Genomic DNA, 24,129 nt, shown 5'->3' on the forward strand with positions numbered 1-24,129 from the left:
AATTAAGCCATATTTAACATACAAATTGACACTAATATCCTTAGTCTGTGCTGACCTGTCACAGGTGTTGTTCATTTTAGACACTGTGATGTAGCCTGGTTTATCTGAGAACCAGTTATATGAAATAATGGATTTTTAAATCTAGCTTTGGCTGGGTGTGGCTCACACCTGTAATCCCAGCACTTTGGGAGTCTGAGGCAGGAGGATCACGAGGTCAGGAGATTGAGACCATCCTGGCCAACATGGTAAAACCCTGTCTCTATTAAAAATACAAAAATTACTTGGGCGTGGTGGCACACCTTTAGTCTCAGCTACTTGGGAGGCTAAGGCAGAAGAATCACTTGAACCTGGGAGATGGAGGTTGCAGTGAGCCAAGATGATGCCACTGTACTCCAGTTTGGCGATACAGCAAGACTGTCTCAAAAAAAAAAAAATCTAGCTTTAACTAATATTACTCTCATAAAAGAGCCAAGCAGCCTTAAGACTCTTGTAGACAGATGTGGTGGCTCATGCCTATAATTCCAGTCCTTTGGAGGCTGAGGCAGGAGGATTGCTTGAGGCCAGGAGTTTGAGAGCAGCCTGGGCAACACAGGAGCCCTAGTCTCTATGAAAAAGGAAAAAAATGAGCTGGGCATGAGGACTGTCTGCAGTCACAGCTCCTCAGGAGGCTGAGGTGGGAGAACTGAGACCAGAAGTTTGAGACTGCAATCAGCTATGATCACACCACTGCACTCCAGCCTGGGTGACAGCAAGGCCCTGTCTGGGGGTGGGGGAGAAATGCCGGGTCTTGTGGCTTACACCTGTAATCCCAGCACTTTGGGAGGCCAAGGTGGGTGGATCAAGAGGTCAGGAGTTTGAGACCAGCGTGGCCAACATGGTGAAATCCCGTCTCTATTAATAATACAAAAATTAGCTGGCGTGGTGGCACATGCCTGTAGTCCCAGCTACTTGGGAGGCTGAGGCAGAAGAATCGCTTGAACCCCAGAAGTGGAGGTTGCAGTGAGCTGAGATCATGCCACTACACTCCAGCCTGGGCAACAGAGCCAGACTCCATCTTAAAAAAAAAAAAAAAAGATTCTTGTAGAGAAACTGCAATTACAGGACACGCTAATGATACAAAGAAACGTGAACAGCAAGAAAATGGCACAGATGAAGCGTCTAGCTAGAGCAAGGTTTTAGCCACAGTAGGAGGTAAAAACCAATGTCAATCTAAACCAAACAAAAAGTCACCAATGAGTGAGAAAGTAGGTTCTTTAAAAAAAAATAAGTGCAAAGAAAGAGCAAGTACAAGAACAGCTGTATGAAATGTTTCCACTGTTATGTAATTTAACCGCCAAAAATGGTATCAAATATCCAGGAAAAAGCCATCGCCATCTACGTTCACATTTTAGAAACTTGGGGCCAGGCACGGTGGATTATGCCTGTAATCCCAACAATTTGGGAGGCCAAGGCAGGGGGGTGGGGGGAGGGGAATCACCTGAGGTAAGGAGTTCGAGACCAGCTTGGCCAATATGGTGAAACCCGGTCTCTACTAAAAATACAAAAAATTAGCCAGGCATGATGGTGGGCACCTGTAATTTCTGCTATTCGGGAGGCTGAGGCAGGGGAATCACTTGAACCCGGGAGGTGGAGGTGGCAGTGAACAGAAATTGCACCACTGCACTCCAGGCCTGAGAAACTTGGAAGTATTTTCTAACCTGTTTAAAAATCTTTCTAATTAAGAATTTCAGGTGGGTCTTAAGCCTATTTGTTAAAAATATAAAATGCCACTGCCTAATTCATTTGTAAGGACAGGTGATTTAAAGTAATGGAAAATAGAAATATATTCTTTGAATTTCAACAACAAAAATTTAGCATGGTTGACGGGTTGGATCAAAGTTGCTAAGCAGAACTGACACTACAAATCTTTGTGAAGTAACGTTTTCACCTCCACAGCCACCAAAACTAAGCATCAAACTGAAGCTTTAGAAACAGACTGTTCAACTGCTTTATCATGAGGAGTTAAACCAAGAGTTTAAACCAGCAAAAGCATTTTCAGTTATATGGCGCCCACTGAACATATTCTCTGGTGGAAAACGGATCACGTACATATAACAGCACAAAAATTATCTTTTTTTTTTTTGAAACAGAGTATTGCTCTGTTGCCCAGGCTGGAGTGCATGATCTCAGCTCACTGCAACTCCGCCTCCCGGGTTCAAGCGATTCTCCAGCCTCAGCCTCCTGAGTAGTTGTGATTACAGTCACACGCCACCATGCCTAGCTCATTTTTGTATTTTTAGTGGAGACAGGGTTTCACCATGTTGGCCAGGCTGGTGTCAAACTCCAGGCCTCAAGTGAGCCACCTGCTTTGTCCTCCCAAAGTGCTGGGATCACAGGCCATACTTATTTATCTAGTTCCATGAAGTCCAGCTTCCTTTCTCTGGTTCCCTGCCTTCATTTTCTCCCTACTCTCCCACAATCCACCTCTCAGATTATTTTTTCTAAAACTCTACAGCCTTGCAGTCAATATTGTCCAGTGCCTGGTCCCAATTTCCCCTCAAGCTTCTTTTCCCATCAATCCCCCCCATAAACCTTCCCTATCCAAAAAGCACTCTCCTCAGTATTTCCTACATATGCCTTGTATTTTGACTGCCATTCTTTCCCCACATCACACTCCATACCTGGGACTTCCTTTGCAGTCCTCTCTGCCTTTTCAAATCCTACTTATCCTTCAAAGCTAAGCTAAAACACCACTTGCCACTTATCGCTGTTCAAGAACCCTCTCGTAGGTATAATAGTAAGAGCCACCGTTTATTGAGTGCTTTCTAGGTACCGGGTATTTAAGCATTTCACCTGACCACGTAACAATCTCAGGAGCTAGCTACACTTATCATCTCACTATATAAAGAACTGAGAGGCTGAGCACAGTGGCTCATGCCTGTCATCCCAGCATATTGGGAGGCCAAGGCGGTGGATACACTGAGTTCAGGAGTTCAAGACCAGCCTGGCCAACATGTGAAACCCCGTCTCTACTAAAAATACAATAATTAGCTGGGTGAGGTGGTGTGTGCCTGCAATCTCAGCTACTTGGGAGGCTGAGGCAGAATAGCTTGAACCCAGGAAGTGGAGGTTTCAGCGAGCCAAGATCGCACCACTGCACTCCAGCCTGGGGGACAGAGCGAGACTCTGTCTCCAAAAAGAAAATCACGACCAGGCTCACACCTATAATCCCAGCACTTTGGGAGGCCGAGGAGGGCAGATCACCTGAGGCTGGGAGTTCAAGACCAGCCTGACCAATATGGAGAAATCCTGTCTCTACTAAAAAGACAAAGAATTAGCCAGGTATGGTGGCATTCGCCTATAATCCCAGCTACTTGGGAGGCTGAGGCAGGAGAATCGCTTGAACCCAGGAGGCGGAGGTTCCAGTGAACCGAGATTGCACCATTGCACTTCAACCTGGGCAACAAGAGCGAAACTCTGTCTCAAAAAAAAAAAAAAAAAAAAATCACTCAGGAACAGTGGGGGACTTGAATGTCCACAACATAACAAAGTGGGACCTTCAAACATGGTAACTAAGCACAACTAGTGTGACAGCTAGCCCAGCCACCAAAAATCCCTTCTTCTGTGGAAGTTGTATCCTGACTCAGCAATTGAGCAGGACACTTCTTGGGTCAGGGGAATCAACAGGAAGCGACTCTAAGGAGGAAATGAGTCCGGGGGGAACAGACATGGACCTGGGCACATTCCCTCTGCCCCTAAGTGGGAGAGGTCATCTTCTCCACCCTCAGTATTTCTCTGCTCCTACTCTGGCGTCCAAGAAAGACCCATCACAGCAGTAGAAAGGCTGGGTTTTATTTTAGGTTTGTCAGATGATCTGAGTACAGTCTTCTCTTCTGTCTCTAAAGACCCCAATACTGCAGTCCTCCTTGAAAAAAAAAAAGACCCTAATACTCTTCACCAAATATTTTCTAGGTAATTTCTCATTTCTTTCTCTGTAATATATATATTTTTTGAGACAGAGTTTCACTCTTATTGCCCAGGCTAGAGTGCAATGATACAATCTTGGCTCACTGCAATCTCCGCCTCCCGAGTTCAAGTGATTTTCCTGCCTCAGCCTCCCGAGTAGCTGGGATTACAGGTGCCCACCACAATGGCTGGCTAATGTTTTTTATTTTTCATAGAGACCGGGTTTCACCAAATTGGCCAGGCTGGTCTTGAACCCTGACTTCAGGTGATCCACCAGCCTCAGCCTCTCAAAGTGCTGGGATTACAGGTGTGAGCCACTGTGCCCAGACTTTTTCTCTGTAATTTCTCTTGCCTTCTTCCTCAACTAGCTTATTGTTAAGAGCATGCCTCTTTGTGCTTCTTAGACCACTTAGCATGATTCCTTGCAAGTGTGTTTTAAAAATATACTTGATTAAATTGGCAATGTTACTATTTTTTAGAAGCCCATTCGGGCCACTGCAGTGGCTCATGCCTGTAATTCCGGCATTTGGGAGGCCAAGGCGGGCGGATCACGAGGTCAGGAGTTCAAGACAAGCCTGACCAATATGGTGAAACCCTGTCTCTACTAAAAATACAAAAATTAGCCAGGTGTGGTGGCGTGTGCCTGTAATCCCAGCTACTAGAGAGGCTGAGGCAGGAGAATCGCCTGAACCCAGGAGGCAGAGGTTGCAGCGAGCCAAGATCATGCCACCGTACTCCAGCCTAGGCAATAAAGCGAGACTCTGTCTCAAAAAAAAAAAAGGCCTGTTCATTTTACATTCAATGTTGCCCTCAAATTTGTTCCACAGGCTACTTGGATGAGTTTCGCCTTAGCATTAAAGCTGCTCCACCCCTTACTAGTTGATGACCTTAGGCAAGTCAACAAGTTAACCTCTCTCTGTATTAGTTTCCTCATCTGTATACATATGAGCATTTGCCCCAGAGTTGCTGTGAGGATTAAGTGAGGTAACAGATAAAAAGCACTTAAGATAGTGCTTGGCATTTCGTAGGCACTACAGAAATGTTTTAATTTTTTTCAATAAGCTTAAAAGATGTAACTGAACATTCCAATTTTCAGCCTGCTTAAAAAGATCAAGCAATGGGACAGGTCCCATAATAGTGAAAGCGGCTCGGGCATCAATAACTGAATTCTAGTCTCCCACAAACAAGCGGCACATCCCTGAGTGAGGTATTTAACTTCTCTGGCATTTGTATCCTTATCAGTTAAATGGGGGTAGGTTAGCGGTTCCAGATAGTAGGAAATTATCTGTGTGAATATGGGCTGAAAAACATCCACTTTAATTACCCCCAGCAGCTAAGGACACTTCAGTTCTCACCTAGGATAAACAGAAAGAATTTTCTTAAACAAGGGCTTTAAGTTACAAACTGTTTATTTCAAAGGCTGTTTTCTAAACAGCTCAGTATTTTTCCAGGGCATAGTCTTGAATGTGTAAATAAAGGCTGGGTGCACAGTGGTTCATGCCTGTAATCCCAGCACTTTGGGAGGCCAAGGTGGGTGGATTGTCTGTCAGGGGTTCGAGACCAGCCTGGCCAACATGGCGAAACTCGTCTCTACTAAAAATACAAAAATCAGCCAGGCCTTGTGGCATATGCCTGTAGTCCCAGTTGCTCGGGAGGCTGAGGCAGGAAGATCACGTGAACCTGGAAGGCAAAGGTTGCAGTAAGCCAAGATCTCACCACTACACTCCAGCCTGGGTGACAGAGCAAGACTCTGTCCTCTGTTAAAAAACAAAAACAAAAACCCGAAAGGTTTAAATAAATTGCCCTTTACACCCGTTTTTTTTTTTTAAACGGAGCTATCAAATGTTTTAATATGAAAAGCTACCTTAAAAGATGGCTAGCTATTCAAAGAATATTGATACTCCCACAGAATGAAAACGTTAGATTTAATATGCTATTCATCTGTATTTGGATGCAATAGAAAACACTTTAAATGCTTTTAAATCAAGTGGAGAATGAGCAAAAGACTAAGTAGCTAGCTCCCCTGTTTGTATTTTCAGACTGGTGAAAACTGCCTGAAATAATAAGAATCTTGTATGGTAATCCCGAGAAGATACAATTCTGGATACACATTCTGGGGCAAATCATCATGGTTCCCTATGTACTACAGCGATTTCTCCACCCTTGTTCAGCATATATACTAACAGTGCTTTGTGATGCGGTTACAATGAATTCTCCACAATTCAGTTCAACAAGTATTTATTGACCGTCTCCAATCCGCCTGGCACTGGCCCGTACAATAAATGCTTTCTTTGGTCTCAGGCCATGGAACAGCCACTCTCTATAATGAAAGTACCTTATTGTGTACCGGGGGCAAGGCAGGAAAGGGAGGGGAGAGAGGGAGGAGTGTCAGGCTAAACTGTAGTTGAATTTTTCAAATACATCGACCAAACCATTTCGAAGTCGGAAGGACCTTTTGGGAAAATCCAGTTAGTTTTATTGATGACGAAATTAAGACTTGGTGAGTGTCTTCTCTTATCCAAGGTCACTCAGCTAATCAGCCTCCTAGTGACACAGTGCAATTTCCAAATTCCCTTCACTTCTCTCCCACTCCATGTCAAACAGAGCAACTATCCAGAATTGAAAAATCCACCTAACGTCCCGGACAGCTCTTTTACAAAGCCTTCAAAACATTCCGTCAAGCTGAAACAGAATGGGGTGTATATAATTTCTACTAGATCCCCATCACTTCTTTATCCACTATGACTAGGCTTCAAACACTCCTTAATCACCGCTCAGTGGTGGGGGTGGGAGAAGGAAAAGCAGGTCTGGAAACGAATGCGGCACCTCAAAATGTGTCCATCTCTCAGCCTTTCGCTCATTTCACCTCGAGGTCCCGAAGGACCCGGGGGGAAAAAACACCTCACCGGAATCAAAGCAAATGGCGACGAAGGGAGAACAGAAAAATCAAGACAGGGGTCGGTTATCTCACGACCCCGTTTGCAGAAACGTCAAAGGGCTATGAGGACACTGCCAGAGAGGGGCCCGCATATAACTTCTCCCCACGTCTCCGGGCATCCCAGGCCACTGAAACCCTCGCCCCCTCCCCGCCTGGTCCCGGAGGTGGGGCGGGGACGTCTCCCAGGGAGGACGACGCTTCCTACGGCCGGGCCCGGCCAGGAGCCAGGGGCATGGACTCTCTTCGCACAACACCGGGGTCGCCTGGAGGGGGTCCCAGGGCTGCAGCTGCGGAGCCCACCCTCGCGCACACACCCCTGCGGCCTCGCCCGCCCACCCCAGAGGCCGGCCCCAAGTCTCACCGTGAGCCCCGGGAGCGGCCTTGGGGCGCTCGGCGAGAAAGGGGAGCTGACTCTGGGGCTCAGGCCGGCCGAAGGGCACCGCACACGGACTTAGGCCCTCTCGACGCCTCGACACAGACACAATGAGTCACAAAGGCCGGAAGTGTGTCAGCACCTCGCCTTCCGGGACCGCGCCGCGCTTCCGGGTCCTCTCTAGGAAGAAGGGAGGACTTTGCATCTCGGTTTCCGAATCGGGTGCGGGGGGGGACCGGGCACCTTGGCCTTAAGTTTTCAAGCCTCCAGGTTGGAGGGTCGGGTCTTTGTTCTCCCCCAGTTAATGCAGGGACCGACGGGAGTGGGTGGTGGGGGGTTGCAGGCTTTCCTCGACTCAAACTCAGACTCTCCAGCTCAGACACCAGTCCATGTGAAAGTTCGGTTTCACCTGTCTTTTCCATCTTAGGCATTCCTTGTAGTAATTATAGTTATTATCAAGCAATAATAATACTTGGTAATTGAATGTCTGTGGCAGAGGAACTGAAACAAGGGTGTAGGCAGAGGAAGATCAAAGTGAAGCTAGGGGTAGCTGGTTTCCCAAAGCTGCCATGGTAGCTTCTCTCGGGGGCCCTGGAGCTGTATGCAGTGGGTGGTATTTTCAAACACTTGGCCTGTGGACAAGGGATGTCCTTCCACAAGCAAGCATAGTTATAAGGTTCCATGCTTTGCTCATGTGGCATATGCTATTATAACCGTTTAAAAGGAGTTTTCAGAGTAATAACAGACACTTGTACCTTCAAAGTGCTTTCACAAGCTACCACAATTAGAGCCTTCATCTTTGCCCACATTTTGGGAGGCTGAGGCTGGCTGATCACCAGGTCAAGAGATCGAGACCATCCTGGCCAACATGGTGAAACCCAGTCTCTACTAAAAATACAAAAATTAGCTGGGCGTGGTGACATGCGCCTGTAGTCCCAGCTACTCAGAAGGCTGAGGCAGGAAAATTGCTTGAACCTAGGAGGCAGAGGTTTCAGTGAGCCGAGATGGCACCATTTGCACTCCAGCCTGGCGACAGAGCGAGACTCTGTCTCAAAAAACAAAACAAAACTCAATGACAGTATCATTAGAGGAAATTTGCAAAATGAAGAAAAGTAATTACCTGTAATCCCTTCACCCTAACACAACCCCCATGGCTTTAGTTTATCCTTTTCCTGTTTTCATATACAAATAAATATTTATTGATATTTTAAACACTGTTTAAAACCATAGTTGTGTTGAAGAGGAGGCTGGTATGCTGGAAGTATCTGCTACATTTGTACCATGTGAACACTTTTTTAAGGAAGAGAAAATATATTTACTATTCATTAAGTGGAAGTAGATCATCATCAAGGTCTTCATCCTCATCGTGTTCACACTGAGTAAGCTGAGGAGAGGAGGAAGGGGAAGGGTTGCTCTTGCTGTCTCAGAGGTGGCAGAGACAGGAAAAAAAATCCACATTTACATGGACCCATAAATGAACACTTTTTGGACTAAAGCTGATTGGATCAGAAAAGTGTCCTGACCCGAGCTGACTAGATCAACAGATGTGGGCCCCTTTTGGCAGCATAGCTAGTATGTATGCTGACCAGTGGAACCATGAGCTGGGCTGGTGTGAGAGGTCTAGTGACCAGAACGGTTGTGACTGACTGAAGTAATAAGTCCTCTGTCTTTGGGAGTTTTTTCTTTGTTTCTTTGAGACAGAGTCTCACTCTGTCACTCAGGCTGGAGGGCAGTGGCACAATCATGGCTCACTGAAACCTCTGCTTCCTGGTTTAGGCGATTCTCATGCCTCAGCCTCCCAATTAATTGTTATTACAGGCACTTGCTAATGCCACCATGCTTGGCTAATTTTTGTATTTTTAGTAGAAATCGGGTTTCACCATGTTGGCCAGAGTGGTCTTGAACTCCTGGCCTCAAGTGATCCTCCCTCCTTGGCCTCCCAGAGTGCGGGGATTACAGGTGTGAGCCACCGCACCTGACCTGTTTGGGAGTTTAAATGTGAGACAGACACACACAGAAAACCAGAAGGCAAGCAGAAATTAGTAAGCAGAAGTCATCAGGTGATAGGAGCCAGGAGGCAGTGGAGGTCATGAGTAAGGAGAGAAAGACAAACAGCTGTGGAAACTGTTGGAATGCTCAGTGCCACAAAGAAAAATTAGCACTGAGACAAAGGATCTTTTAGCAACTCAATTTTTACTTCCTGGTCTGCAGGAAGGGTACTTTTACTAGCCATCTTGCTATTAGAGTAAAACAAACAGAGGAAAAGCAGACATATTTATCCCTTACGCATTTGGGGTCATTCTTACTGCTGTGTCTGATCTCCACTGGCTGGAGCCAGACCTCACAATCTAAACTAAAACCCAATTGGCTAACAACTTAAAACTTTTCTAAACAGGTAAAAGCAATGGAGAGCTGGGACATGCCTGTGAGCACGTGCAACACAGATGTCTTGGTTAAAGTACAAGGACACAGAACGTACTACATACCTGTAAGCATGGCATGTCTCACAGCTACATACATAGTGTAGGGCCTAACAAAGTTATTAGCACACTTACGATTTATTCTCTAACAAGAAAGGAAAGTTTAAAAAGGAACTTTTCTCCTTCCCACAGAAACCAAGGGCTGGCACAGCACAGTGGCAGAGCACACAGAAGGGAGCCCAGCCACCTAGGACTGGGGGCACACAGCTCAACAAGATGACAGCCCGAATAACCTCCAGGCCCCAAACAGTGATTCATTCTCTACATTGCTTGATTTAGCTGCAGAGGCCATTGTGCTCTGTCTCTCTACTTGCTTGCACGTCCTTACAACAAATCTCTGAGCCAACCAATCTCTGTCTAACTTTGTTCCTTGCCCCCTGGAAAAGCTCAATGTAATAATCGATGTGAAATCATGTATACTACTTCAAAACGTGTGGCTGGGCACAGTATAATCCCAGCCTCTAATCTAAGCACTTTGGAAGGCTGAGGAGGGAGGACTGCTTGAGGTCAGGAGTTCGAGACAAGCTTGGCCAAAATTATGACAGCTTGTCTTTACCAAAAAAAAAAAAAAAAAAAAGATGACTAAGTGCGGTGGCTCATATCTGTAATCCCAGCATTTTGGGAGGCCAAGGTGGGCAAAAATCATGAGATGAGGAGTTTGAGAACAGCCTGGCCAATATGGTGAAATCCCATTTCTATTAAAAATACAAAAATTAGCCAGATGTGGTGGCATGCGTCTGTAGTCCCAGCTACTTGGGAGACTTAGGCAAGAGAATCACTTGAACCTGGAAGGTGGAGATTGCAGTGAGCTGAGATCTCACCACTGCACTCCAGCCTGGGTGACCAAGTGAGACGCCATCTCAAAAAAAAATTTTTTTTTAATTTTAAAATTTAAAAAATTAGTGAAGTGTGGTAGCACATGTCTGCAGTCCCAGCTACTTTGAAGGCTGAGGCAGGAGGCTCACTTGACTGGAGTTCAAGGTTACAGTGAGCTATAATAACACCATTGCATCCCAGGCAGAGCAACAGAGTGAGACTGTCTCTACTGGGTGTGGTGGCTCATGCCTGTAATACCAACATTTTGGGAGGCGGAGGTGGGAGGATCCTTTGAGCTCAGGAGTTTGAGAACAGCCTGGGCAACACAGTGAGACTCATCTCTATCAAAAGTTAAAAAAAAAAAAAATTAGCTAGGCACCTGCCTGTAGTCCCAGCTACTCAGGAGCCTGGGAGGTCAAGGCTGCAGTGAGCTATGGTGGTGCCACTATACTCCAGCATGGGAGAGCGAGATCCTGTCTCCAAACAAACAAACACGCATACACACACACGCACACATGGAAGCACAGTTGCAATTCCTTCCCTTTCAAAGAATAGTCTTTTTCTTCTTGTTGCATAAGAAAATTCTCTGTGTATTCTGGAAGTGAGCTCCCTAGCCCCTCATTGGAGGAAATTAGCCTTGTATAATGACAGATGCAACTGGTTGGTTTTTAATTCTTGGCATCTCATCATGGCCTTAGACCAGAATCAACTTTCCCAACAATTTTTGTGGCCTCAGTTCCATGGAGTTGGTGGCGACCTCAAACAAATTCACACAGCATCTGCAAGCTGCTCACTGGCTCTGCTTGCAGGAAGTCTAGTCCTCCTTAGGTAAGGCGAATGGCCCAGGTGGGAGGAGGTCAAGTCACAGGAGTCTCCAGTGGATGGGCTATCCAGACAGAGAGAAAGCCCGGGGTCTGGATGAGGAGACCTCAGGCAGGTCCCAGTTGACCACTGTCTAATAACAATTAGGTAATGACCATGTATTCTTCTTCAGTCACTTCCTGTCTTCCAGCTACAGTAGGTCCCTAAAGAAAAAAAAAATGAGCAGAATATGGGCTGGGTGCTGCCTCACTCCTGTAATCCTAGCACTTTGGGAGGCTGAGGCAGGTGGATCACCTGAGGTCAGGAGTTTGTGACCAGCGTGGCCAACATGGTGAAACTCCATTTCTACTAAAAATACAAAAATTAGCCAGGCATGGTGGTGGGCGCCTATAATCCCAGCTACTCAGGAGGCTGAGGCAGGAGAATTGCTTGAGCCTGGGGCGGAGGTTGCAGTGAGCTGAGATCTCACCACTGCACTCCATCTAGGGCTACAGAGTGAGAATCTATTTCAGAAAAAAAAAAGAGTAGAATAACATTGTGGTTATTCTACTGCATGTTCCATCATGCAGGACATGCTGAGTTAACCCTCCTGGATGCCTCTGGTAAGTGCTACTGAGATATTCATTTCCACCATGGTAGTGTGGCTTTCGCTGAGAGAAGTCTTTGCAAAGCACTTGTCAGGTGTGTGTGATGAGGTGGTGGGATGGGGACAGATTGGTGGGTATCATTTGTTATCTTTTCTTTTTTTTCCCCAAAGTTAGGGAGCACATTCTCCAGAGACCATAGGAAACAAAGAATATCAGCATGGAAGAAAAACAAATATATAAGCCCCTCTTTAGAAAGAATATGTTTTTTTATTTTATTTTATTTTTTAAAGACAGAGTGTTTCTCTGTTGCCCAGGCTGGAGTGAGATGACATAATTTGGCTCACTGCAACATCCACCTCCCAGGTTCAAGCGATTCTCCTGCCTCAGTCTCTCGAATAGCTGGGATTACAGGTGCCCACCACCATACCTGGCTAATTTTCGTATTTTTAATAGAGACAAGGTTTCACCCCATTGGCCAGGCTGGTCTTGAACTATTGGTGTCAAGTGATCTGCCAGCCTTGGCCTTCTGAAGTGCTAGGATTACAGGCATGAGACACTGCACCTGTCTTTTTTTTTTTGAGACAGAGTTTCCTTCAGTTGCCATGTTGGAGTGCAATGGCATGATCTCAACTCACTGCAACCTCCACCTCCTGGGCTCAAGAGATTCTCATGCCTCAGCCTCCCAAGTAGCAGTGATCACAGGTGCCCACCACCATGCCTGGCTAATTTTTGTATTTTTAGTAGAGATGGGGTTTTACTGTGTTGGCCAGGCTGGTCTTGAATTCCTTGCCTCAAGTGATCTGCCCACCTTGGCCTCTCAAAGTGCTGGGATTACAGGTGGGAGCCACTGTGTCCATACTCAACATCTTTGATTACTTTCTAAGGGTAGATTCCAAGAAATGAGGTTACTGGTCCCACAGTCAGAGGGGCTATAGGCAATAACATTGGTAACCCCAAGGTTCTAGACCTGTCAGCAAACAAGCTCAGCTGATGAGATTAGGTGGTATCCACACAAGAGTTTTGAAGGAACTCAAAGATGAAAGTGCTGAAAGAATCATGAAATGTAATCATTTATGATTACAAAGAGATACGGTGCTTAAAAACACCACAAATTAAAAATTAGCTGCCCTGAGCAAATAAAAGTTCCTGAAGGGCACCCTAGAAATTATGGGCTCCTAAGTTTGACTTTCATGCTGTGAAAGCTAGTGGGGTCAATGCTGAAGGGAAGGGTTCCTCTGGCGTGTCATGCTGTGTTGCAGAAACCATGCATGAAGGACCTTGAGGTATGCTTCCTTGCGTGGAAAAGTGAGCTGTGAACTGTTGTTAAAGGTTTCTTCCCATCCTGGCCCCGAAAGACCACAAAGTTTCACTGGAGAATCACCTCCCTACTACATTGCGAAGGCAGCCATGAGTTCATCCAGCATTGGGTGATGACTTTCCTTGGAACTGGTATATCATGAAATCCTACCATCATCTTAATTAGCATGGGAAATGTTGGAGCATCATACACAAATTCCTTTCTTGGCCTCTTGGTTGCCCTTCATATGCAAAATCCATGTTTTTTCCCCCTAGCTTCTGTCACAGGATCCTTGGGATTTTTCTGGCCAGAAACCTCTGTGGCCAGTGGTGCCTTTGCTGGAGTTTTGCTTGGGCCCTCTGGGCTCATTCTGCCCACTTGGCTTGGCAGGCTGCTCTTGGCTCATGCTACCAGTCTTGATCCCATACTTGCCAACAGTGAGCCAGGCATAGAGGGGTGAGGGGTGTGTGAGTGTGGGGTCAGGTCACTGAGCACAGCCAGGCATGCTGCCTGTGGCAGGGCAGGCAGCTCCATGTGCCTGCTCCCTGCAAGGCTGTGGCTGGACCAGGCATACTGCAAGCAGCTTCCATGGCTGGCACCAGGGAATGCAGTGGTGCCCAGAAGCTTGGAGACACCAGTAACCACGGAGCCCCAAAGAGCATGTCACAGCCCTGGCTTGGCGAGCTCCTAGGTCTGGGATCCTTGAAGAACCAAAGCTCTTCTCTCCTTCTCTCTCTTCTCCTTCTTGTCACCCACAACGTGGCCAGCAAGAGGTGTGTTTCAGCCCAGTTTGTGTTACAGCTTTCAGCCCTGCCATTCAGCAGGTCCCTAGTACTTGTCCTGCATCCAGGAAGAATGAGGTACATGGACAAGTGGAGGGTAGGCAAGGTGAAGAAGTGCTTTAATCAGCAGAACAACTTAGAAGCTCAGAGGTGACCAACAGTGGGTAGCTCCTCTCCACAGGCAAGTCATCCTGTTATCTGCTGGAATCTGGCTGAGTCTGGGGTTTTTATGGGCTTCAGAGGGAAGGAAGTGCCTGCTCATTGGTCCATGGGCAGACCTTGAAAAAGCACAGTAAGTTCTCACTCCAGTCCACAGAACTTGCAGTCTGACTTCCAGGCCTCAGGGCTGTCCCTGGCCTAACGGTGGGGCTTCAATGGGGACTCACCCCTTTCCATTTAGTGGACTGCTTCCTGCCACCACTGTCCTACCATTCATGGTGTCCAGAGCAGTCAGGCTGTTCATACTGAGGGGTGCCTGCAGGCTCATGCCCAGCTGCCCTTAGCTCTGCCTTGGCATCCCTCCTGTGGTCATGGGTGCCCAAAGTCTGGAGGGCGCTGGGGTGGCAAGGGGCAGGTGTATCAGGTTTGCCTAAGTGTGCTTATACTCGGCCAGGTTGTGACAGCTCCAGGGCTTAGACACAAGTTTGCTCTGAAATCAAAGTGGGTGCCAGGAGCAGGGAGAGGCCAGTCAGTGGGAACAGGCACTTCCAAACCTGTGGGGGCAGAGAGGCTTCCCAGGCTCCTGAGAGTGCAGAGATGCCTGGGTTTGTGGCTGTGGCTGGGTGGCTGCAGCTGCTCCTGGGAGCTCTCCTCCCAGGGGCTCCTGCCCCTCCAACTTGGAAGGAGGGGGGCTTCCATGTGTTTGCAGCTCCCTCCAGCTCCATGGAGTGCTGCAGTCCCAGCTGTGCCTCCCTCACTGCAGCCAGCATCATGGCAGTGGCTACTCCAGATGGGGCACCGTTGCTATTGCTTCCAGTTGGGAGGTCACAGAAGGCTTGGAAAGGGATCGAGCAGGCTCTGCTTATCCTATAGCGTTATATCCACATGCAATTTCCTTCTTGTCACAATCTCATAATGAAAAAGAAATGTCAAAAATACATATTTGAAAAATCTCACAGGAAGAGGCAAATGCCCTTTGTAGGAAACTAAGATATATGTTCCATTTATCCTCAGAAGACAATAGCTTGTAATTTTCATTCCCATAGATAAACCATTTTCATGGACATTTCAGAGTTGCTTAACAACAATTTAAAAATAAATATCAATAGAAGATTCAGGTTGGGTGTGGTAGCTCACACCAGTAATCCCAGCACTTTCGGAGGCTGAGGTGGGGGGACAGAGTTCAAGAATTCAAGACCCCAGGCATAGGGCACATTACAAAAAAAAAAAGAAAGAAAGAAAAAAAAAGAAAAAGAGTTCAAGACCCACCTGGCCAACATAGTGAAACCCCATCTCTATGAAAAATACAAAAAATTAGCTGGATGTGGTAGCATGCACCTGTGATCCCAGCTACTTGGGAGGCTGAGACAGGAGAATCGCTTGAACCCAGGAGGTGGAGGCTGCAGTGAGCTGAGATTGCACCACTGCACTCTAGCCTGGGTGACAGAGCAGGTCTCTGTTGAGAGAGAGAGAGAGAGAGAGAGAGAGAGAGAGTGAGCGAGCAAGCGAGAGAGAGAGCGAGAGCGAGCAAGCGAGAGAGAGAGAAGATTCAGGGAAGAGGGTAAATTGTCAAATATATATATATTTGACACAGGGTCTTATTCTTTCCAAGGCTGCAGTGCAGTGGTATGATCACAGCTGACTATAGTTTTGAACTTTTGGGCTCAAGCGATCCTTCTGCCTCAGCCTCCTGAGTTGCTGGGACTACAGGTATGCACCACCACACTTGGCTAATTTTTAACTTTTCTGTAGATATGGAGGCTTGCTATGTTACCCAGGCTGGTCTTGAACTCCTGGGCTCAAGCAATCCTCCCATCTCAACCTCCCAATATGTTGAGATAACAACACAGTGAGTTATGGGGATCTCACTATGCTGCCTAGGCTGGTCTTAAACTTCTGGGCTAAAGTAATACTCCTGCCTTGGCCTCCAAAAGTTCTGGTTTTACAGGCGCCATGCCACTTTTTTTTTTAGATGGAGTCTCCCTTTTGTCACCCAGTCTGGAGTGCAGTGGCACAATCTTGGCTCACTGCAACCTCTGCCTCCTGGGTTGAAGCAATTCTCCTGCCCCAGTCTCCTGAGTAGTTGGGATTACAGGTGCCCGCCACTATGCCCAGCTAATTTTTGTATTTTTAGTAGAGACGGCCAGGTTGGCCAGGCTGGTCTCAAACTCTAACCTCAGGTGATCCACCTACCTCGGCCTCCCAGAGTGCTGGGATTACAGGTGTGAGCCACTGCGGCCAGCCAGATGCCACCTTTTGATGGGAAGTGGTGTGATTCTGGAATTGCAACGTGGAACCAAAAATACTGCCGTGGTCACTTTTGGAAAACATAGTCTACCACTACTGTGCATCAGCCACCCAAACGTTGGCTTGTGGAGTTCAGGGATGAAATCCTCAGGGGGCCTTGGGGACCTGCTTACTACTCAGTCCCCTGTGCCTGTTGAGCTGCCTTCTGCCCCTAGCAGGGCACTGCACAACCTCCTTTTGTGGAGACTTTTGGGTGGGGGCACCAGTTGGACAGCTCAAGCCCAGCTACCCACTTCTGGGTCCAATTGATCTGTGAGAAACTTAGGCACCTTTGGCCACTCAATTGGCTGGAACATGGACTTCCTCTGGTGCCGCTGCCCCTCTCTGGCTACCTTCTCTGGCCATCTTTGTGGACTTATTGAATCACCCACTACCTGCCTAGGTGGGAGAGTCTTCTACCTAAAATAATGCTCAACTAGAGGATGAGGTTTTTTGTAGATATGGGGTCTCCTCTGTGACTGAGACTCCTGCTCCCCCTACCCCCAGGTCTTTTTTTTTTGAGATGGAGTCTTTCTCTGTCGCCCAGGCTGGACTACAGTGGTGCAATCTCGGCTCACTCCAACCTCCACCTCCTGGCTCAAGCTATTCTGCCTCAGCCTCCCCAGTACCTGGGGTTACAGGTGCCCAACATCACGCCCAGCTAATTTTTTGTATTTTCAGTAAATATGGGGTTTCACCATGTTGGCCAGGCTGGTCTTGAATTCCTGGCCTCAAGTGATCTGCCCCTCTCGGCCTTCCAAAGAGCTGGAATTACAGGTGAGAGCCACAGTCCTGGGCCTCTGCCCCAGGTTTTGAAGACATCCTCATTTGTCTTCATGGTGAGGGGGCGATGGAACCAGCTATGGAGGAGGAGAGGGATGCCCCCTGCGATAGGCAGAAGGCATTTGGCTTCTACAAAGTCCTTTCTCTCTTTCTTCCTGGTTTCATCCAGACTTGAGGAGCAGAAAAACTGGCTGAGCAAGCAAAACACCTGAGCTTTTCTGTCTGTCATGTAGGTGGCATCTGGGATCTTTGCTATAGGCTGGGAGTGTCCTCCTGAAGTCTGTCCTTCTTTGTTCTCAGCTTTGAACTCCAGCCACGGACAACGGAGTCCTAGCCCATGTCTAGTCACACGACTGCAAAAGCACCTGGGTCTGAATGAGGATGTTTATGAGAACATTAATGCCAAATCAAATCCAATCAAAACAAACCAAAAAACCTCCCAGCCTTGTGGCCTCATTCCCAAGTAAGCCCAAGTCATATCCTTCTTTGCTATGGTGTGTAGGTGAGGGGCGCTGGACTCAAACGGCCTTGGTTCTCATCTTGTCTGTAAGACATACTCTTGGCCTAGTTACTTGAACTATTGGAGCCTCGGTTTCTCTGTAAAACGAGGATTCAAATAGCACCTACCTCATTGGGTTGTCATGCGGCTTGCATGTAAATCAGCAGTTGCAGGGCCTGGCACATGCTAACGGTACTGCTATCACTATATATATATATATATATATATATATATATATATATATATGTATTTTTTTTTTTTTTTTTGCCTCACTTGCATTGGACACAAGGTGAGTTTAGAGCTCTGGGCTATAGACTGACTCTTGGGCTTGAGTAGCATGTGTGGGTCCATCCTGAAGCTCCTTCCTGGCAGTGCTGAGCGGGGAGGAGGGACTTGACTCTGCAGCTGGGGCTTAGACTCTGGACCAAATTGAGGACTAGCTAAAAGAGGGCCAGGGCAGAAGCAGCTTTTCATAAGACATGCCCAGCAGTGTGCCATGTCAATTTACTGTTGCCATGGCAACCCCTGGGTATTACCACCACTTTCCACAGCAATGAGCTGACAACCTAGAAGTTACTCCTCCTCCCCTAGTAATTTCTGAACTAACTTCCCTTAATTTACATGTAATTAAAAGTAGGTAGGCTAGGTGTGGTGGCTTACACCTGTAATCCCAGTACTTTGGGAGGCTGAGGTAGGTGGATCACTTGAGGGTCAGGGGTTTCAGACCAGCCCGGCCAACATGGCAAAAGCCTGTCTCTACTAAATAAATGCAAAAATTAGCAGGGTGTGGTGGCATGCACCTGTAATCCCAGCTACTAGGGGGGCTGAGGCAGGAGAATCACTTGAACTTGGGAGGTGGAGGTTGCAGTGAGTGGAGATCATGCCACTGCACTCCAGCCTGGGTGACAAGAGTGAGACTCCATCTCAAAAAAAAAGTAGGTATAAATGAGACTCAAAACTGTCCTGAGATGTTAATCTCTGCTCTGCAGGAGCAGTCATGGAGCTGTAAGAGCACTGCAGCTATAACACTGCCTCTTCCATAAAGCAATTTTCTTCTCCCTCCAGCTTGCCCTTGATTTTTTTCCTGGACAAAGCCAAGAAACATTGTGGGCTAAGCCCCATTTTGGGGCTCGCCTATTTTGCATCAGGGCCAATGAGAGCGCATCCTCTGTCTACAGTACACAAAGTTTAAATTCATCAGCTCAATCTGGTTATATTTTTATGTAACAAAATTGTGAGTTATTTTTCAGTTGCCATGGACCCCTAGGTGAAGGTCGAGTAACCTGAGCATGCCCAGATGAACCAAGCATGCAACCACAGGGCAGAATCTAAGTGCTCAGACTGAAGAGGGGGACTGAATTAAGAAGTGGACACCGCATGGCAGGATCCAGGATCCAATCAGATTGAGTGCTGGCAGCACCCCATGGCAGGACTCAGTCAGATCATACCTCCTGGCATCACCTCATTTCAAGAGCCAATCAGTTTCATTACTTTATGCTTATAAAACCTGACCTACCGCGCCCGGCCCAAAAGATATCTTTAAGAAAGTAAAAAGGCGGATCCAAGATGGCCGACCACTAACAGCTCAGGATTGTAGCTCCCAGTGAAAGCTCAGAGAACGAGACGACGCCACATCATTAGACGAATTTTCGTCACTCACCGATTAGCCGATTCCCAGTGGAGGAGCCCCATGGGTCGCCAGCGCGACTCTTGTGGCCGCCGCAGCGGTTTTACCGGCGTCTCGGCGCAGCAGCTCTTCATGCAGAGCCAACAGGACTGCTTCCCCTACTGACCGGAGTTTGGAGCTCCAGGAAGTCAGAGCCGCTTGTTGCGGACTCAAGAGGGAAGCCAGACCAGAGATTCCCGGGCAGAAGAGCACCATCAGTCTTATCGCTGCTATTTAGGCTGCCACAGTGGGTTGCTCGGATCCCAGCACTGGGAATCAATAAGTCGGACGTCGACTCAGAAAACTAATTAGAAAGGCGGTTCATTTACAATGAAGGGAAAAAAACAGCCTAAGAAGGCCGAGTATACTCAGAATCAGAATCCATCAGCAACGGAACAAGCCCTGATAGAAAAGGACTCATCAGCAACCGAACAAGCCCTGATGGAAGAGGACTCATCAGTAACGGAACAAGCCCTGATGGAAAAGGACTGTGTTCCATTATCTGAAGTAGGCTTTAAAAGGTGGATGATAAGAAACTTCTGGGAGTTAAAGGAACTTGTTCTAACCCAATGTAAAGAAACTAAGAACTTGGAAAAAAGGTTCGATGAAATGTTGAAAAGAATAGACAATATAGAGAGGAATACAAATGAACTTATGGAGTTGAAAAATACAACACGAGAACTCAGTGAAATATGTACAAGCTTAAACAGCCGAATGGATCAAGCAGAAGAAAGGGTATCAGAGGTAGAAGACCAACTTAATGAAACCAAACGACAAGACAAGAATAGAGAAAAAAGGATAAAAAGGAATGAGCAAAGTCTCCAAGCAATATGGGACTATGTGGAAAGACCTAATATACGCTTGATTGGTGTACCTGAATGTGACGGAGAGAATGAAGTCAAGCTGGAAAATACTCTCCAGGACATTATCCAGGAAAATTTTCCTAATTTAGCAAAGCAGGACACTATTCGACCCCAGGCAATACAGAGAACACCACAAAGATATTCCTCAAGAAGACCAACCCCAAGGCACATAATCATTAGATTCACCAAGATCGAAACGAAGGAGAAAATATTAAGGGCAGCCAGAGAGAAAGATCAAGTCACCCATAAAGGTAAGCCTATTAGGCTTACAGCAGATCTCTCAATGGAAACCCTACAAGCTAGAAGAGAGTGGGGGCCAATATTCAATATACTTAATCAACAAAACTTTCAGCCCAGAATTTCATATCCTGCCAATTTAAGCTTTACATTTGAAGGAAAAATAAAATCTTTTAGGAACAAGCAAGTACTCAGAGATTTTATTACCACCAGGCCTGCTTTACAAGAACTTCTAAAAGAAGCATTATACACAGAAAGGAACAACCAGTATGACCCTTTCTAAAAATACATCAAAAAGTAAAGAGCATTAACATAAAGAAGAATTTTTATCAACGAAAGGACAAAATAGCCAGTTAACAACAAATGGCAGCAACCCTAAATTTAAATCGACCAAATCTCCCAATCAAAAGATACAGACAAAATCTAACGGTATATCCAAAGATATACATAGACTCAAAATAAAGGGTTGGAAAAAAAAAAAAAACAAAAACGTACCAACCAAATGGAGAGCAAAAATAAATAATTAAGAAGCAGGAGTTGCAATTTTCACATTTGACAAAATAGATTTCAAAGCTACAAGGATGCAAGGGTAAAAGGATTAATGTAATAATAAGAGATCTTAACACCCAGATACATAAGACCCATAATGAGATTTAGATTCAACGAGACAACAAATTGATAACGATACCCGGGACTGGAACTAAGATCCAGAACAAATAAACTCAATAGAGCTCTCCATGTTAAACACACAAAATATATATTATCCACAAAATCTAACGATATATCTGAAGATATACAAAGACTCAAAACAAGGGGATGGAAAAAAACTCACCAACCAAATGGAGAGCAAAAATAAATAAATAAAAAGCAGCAGTTGCAATTCTCACACTTAATAAAATAGATTTCAAAGCTACAAGGATGCAAGGGTAAAAGGATTAATGTAACAATAAGAGATCTTAACACCCAGATACATAAGACACATAATGAGATTTAGATTCAACGAGACAACAAATTGATAACGATATCCGGGACTTGAACTCAGAGCCAGAACAAATAAACACAATGGAGGTCCCCATTTTAAACACATAAAATATGCATTAACCACTTTAAACACTCAAAATATTGATCGGCCATTATTGAAACCCATTTTGGGAATGAAGTAATGTTCCTTTTTCCCTCTTTTTCTTTTTCTCCCCCTCTTTTTCTCTTTTTCCCTAAAAAAAAAAAAAAAAGAAAAAAAAAAAAAAAGTAACTGTGGTTTTGGACCATGAACTTTAAATCATTATAACTAGGCTCAAAAAAAAAAAAGAAAACCTGACCTAGCCCCCAGCTCTGGGAGATAGATTTGAGTGTTTCCTTGCCAGATGACTCACAATAAAGCTTTTCTTTTCTCAAAAGCTGGTGCTATATGGGAGCAGTGGCTCATATTTGTAATCTGAGCACTTTGGGAGGCTGAGGCAGGAGGATCGCTTGAGCCCAGGAGTTTCAGACCAGCCTGGGCAACATGAGACTCTGTCTATAAAAACTAAAAATAAAAAAGTTAGCCAGGGATGGCCGCACAAGCCTGTAGTCCTTGCTACTTGGGAGGCTGAGGTGGGAGGATCACTTAAGTCCAGGAGGTCAAGGCTGTAGTGAGCTATGATTGCACCACTGCACTCCAGCCTGGGGGACAGAGTCAGACTCTTGTCTCAAAACAACAACAACAAAAAACCAAAAAAAACCCCCCAAAAAAAACAGCCAGTGCCATGGTATTCGGCTTTATGTGTGTCAGGCATCGAGCCCATTGGTTGCTTGGTAACAAAAGATGACAGAGCTCAATATAACCCTAGTGGCTCTGACAGGCATCTAACTGAGACAAGGTGGGACTTGCTCACTTTTTTGGAACTAAAACAAAGAAGACCATGCTAACATCAGACTGTGTTTTCTGGCCTTGTCTCCCATTGTCCACACTCTGTAATTTTTTTTTTTTTTTTTTTGAGACAGTCTTGCTCTGTCACCCTGGCTGGGGTGCAGTGGCACGATCTTGGCTCACTGCAACTTCTGCCTCCCAGGTTCAAGTGATTCTCCCATCTCAGCCTCCCAAGTAGCTGCGATTACAGTTGTGTGCCACCACGTCCAGCTAATTTTTGTATTTTTAGTAGAGACAAGATTTCACCATGGTGGTCAGGCTGGTCTCAAACTCCTGACCTCAGGTGATCCGCCTGCCTCAACCTTCCAAACTGCTGGGATTACAGGTGTGAGCCACTGCGTCCGGCCCACACTCTATAAATTCTGCATGACTTTCTTTGAAATCATGGGATTCAGCCCAGCACAGTGGCTCACGCCTATAATCCCAGCCCTTTGGGAGGCCGAGACAGTGGATCACAAGTCAAGAGATCGAGACCATTCTGGCCAATGTGGTGAAACCCCGTCTCTACTAGAAATACAAAAATTAGCTGGACATGGTGGCACATGCCTGTAGTCACAGCTACTCGGGAGGCTGAGGCAGGAGAATCACTTGAACCTGGGAGTTGGAGGTTGCAGTGAGCCAAGATCTTGCCACTGTACTCCAGCCTGGCGACAGAGCAACACTCGTCTCAAAAAAAAAAAAAAAAAAAAAAATTCCTGGGATTCGACCTTAGGACTCAATGCTCAAACTTCTCTGATCCCTGGGGTTTCTATCACATGCAAACTGGGAGTCATTTCTACCAGGGCCTTCCAAGTTTTGCCTCTGGTAAAGACAAATGTCAGAGGACAGAGAACACGCACCATGGGGACACATCTCAGAGTTGGGCTGGAATCTGGAGAGCAGCTGGACCAACTTGGAACTTCCTCTAAATAACTGAATAGTTTATAAAGGAAAAGAACTGTCATTACTCCAAGAAGCCTATGGCATAAGACAGCACAGGGTGGATGTGCAAACATATCCAGAGACAGCCTAGGGCAGTGGCCAGGAAGTAAACTGTCATCTACCTGCAACATGATCCTTCCAACATCTGGTTCCAGGAGTCACAGTCTGATGTGAACAATCTATGGTGGGCCAGGTGCATGGCTCACACCTGTAATCTTAGCACTTTGGGAGGTTGAGTATGGTGGATCACTTGAGGTCAGGAGTTTGAGACCAGCTTGACCAGCATGGTGAAACCTTGTCTCTACTGAAAATACAAAAATTAGCCGGGTGTGGTGGTGCATGCCTGTAGTCTCAGCTACTCTGGAGGCTGAGGAATGAGAACCAGTTAAGCCCAGGAAGCAGAGATTGCAGTGAGCCAAGATCATGCCACTGTACTCCAGCCTGGGCAACAGAGAGAGCCTCTGTCTCAAAAAACAAAACAAAACAAAAAAACAATCTATGGTGGTAATGAATGTAGAGAGAGAAGAACTGGTGTGGTTATTCATGCCTATAATCCCAGCTACTCGGGAGGCTGAGGTGGGAGGATGGCTTGAGCCCATGAGTTTGAGACCAGCCTGAGCAACATCGTGAGACTTCATCTCAAACAAACAGTGAATGTAGACAGAGAATAAAGGATAAAGGAGAGCGCTACTTAACATTTTTTGGTGGGGGAAAGAGAAGTCAGGGTTTTGAAGTAGAAAGAGTACTTGAAAAATCATAAATAGGG

The 24,129-nt window shown here is 46.3% G+C and overlaps 1 protein-coding gene across 6 annotated transcripts in view; it reads right to left on the bottom strand.

Moving 5' to 3' along the window:
• Positions 1 to 24,129, bottom strand: part of ZKSCAN1 (zinc finger with KRAB and SCAN domains 1) — a 47,951-nt gene that overhangs the window by 15,199 nt on the left and 8,623 nt on the right. For 2 of the 6 annotated variants that reach the window (XM_017966487.5, XM_017966482.4), the window contains exon 1: positions 7,245 to 7,375. The exons of the other annotated variants lie outside the window; for them this stretch is intronic. The gene's annotated coding sequence lies outside the window, so the exon portion shown is untranslated. Of the gene's footprint in view, positions 1 to 7,244; positions 7,376 to 24,129 lie in introns of those variants that run through there. 6 annotated transcript variants of the gene reach the window in all.

This window comes from Callithrix jacchus, chromosome 2 (assembly GCF_049354715.1).
Source record: "Callithrix jacchus isolate 240 chromosome 2, calJac240_pri, whole genome shotgun sequence".
Taxonomy (NCBI): domain Eukaryota; kingdom Metazoa; phylum Chordata; class Mammalia; order Primates; family Cebidae; genus Callithrix; species Callithrix jacchus.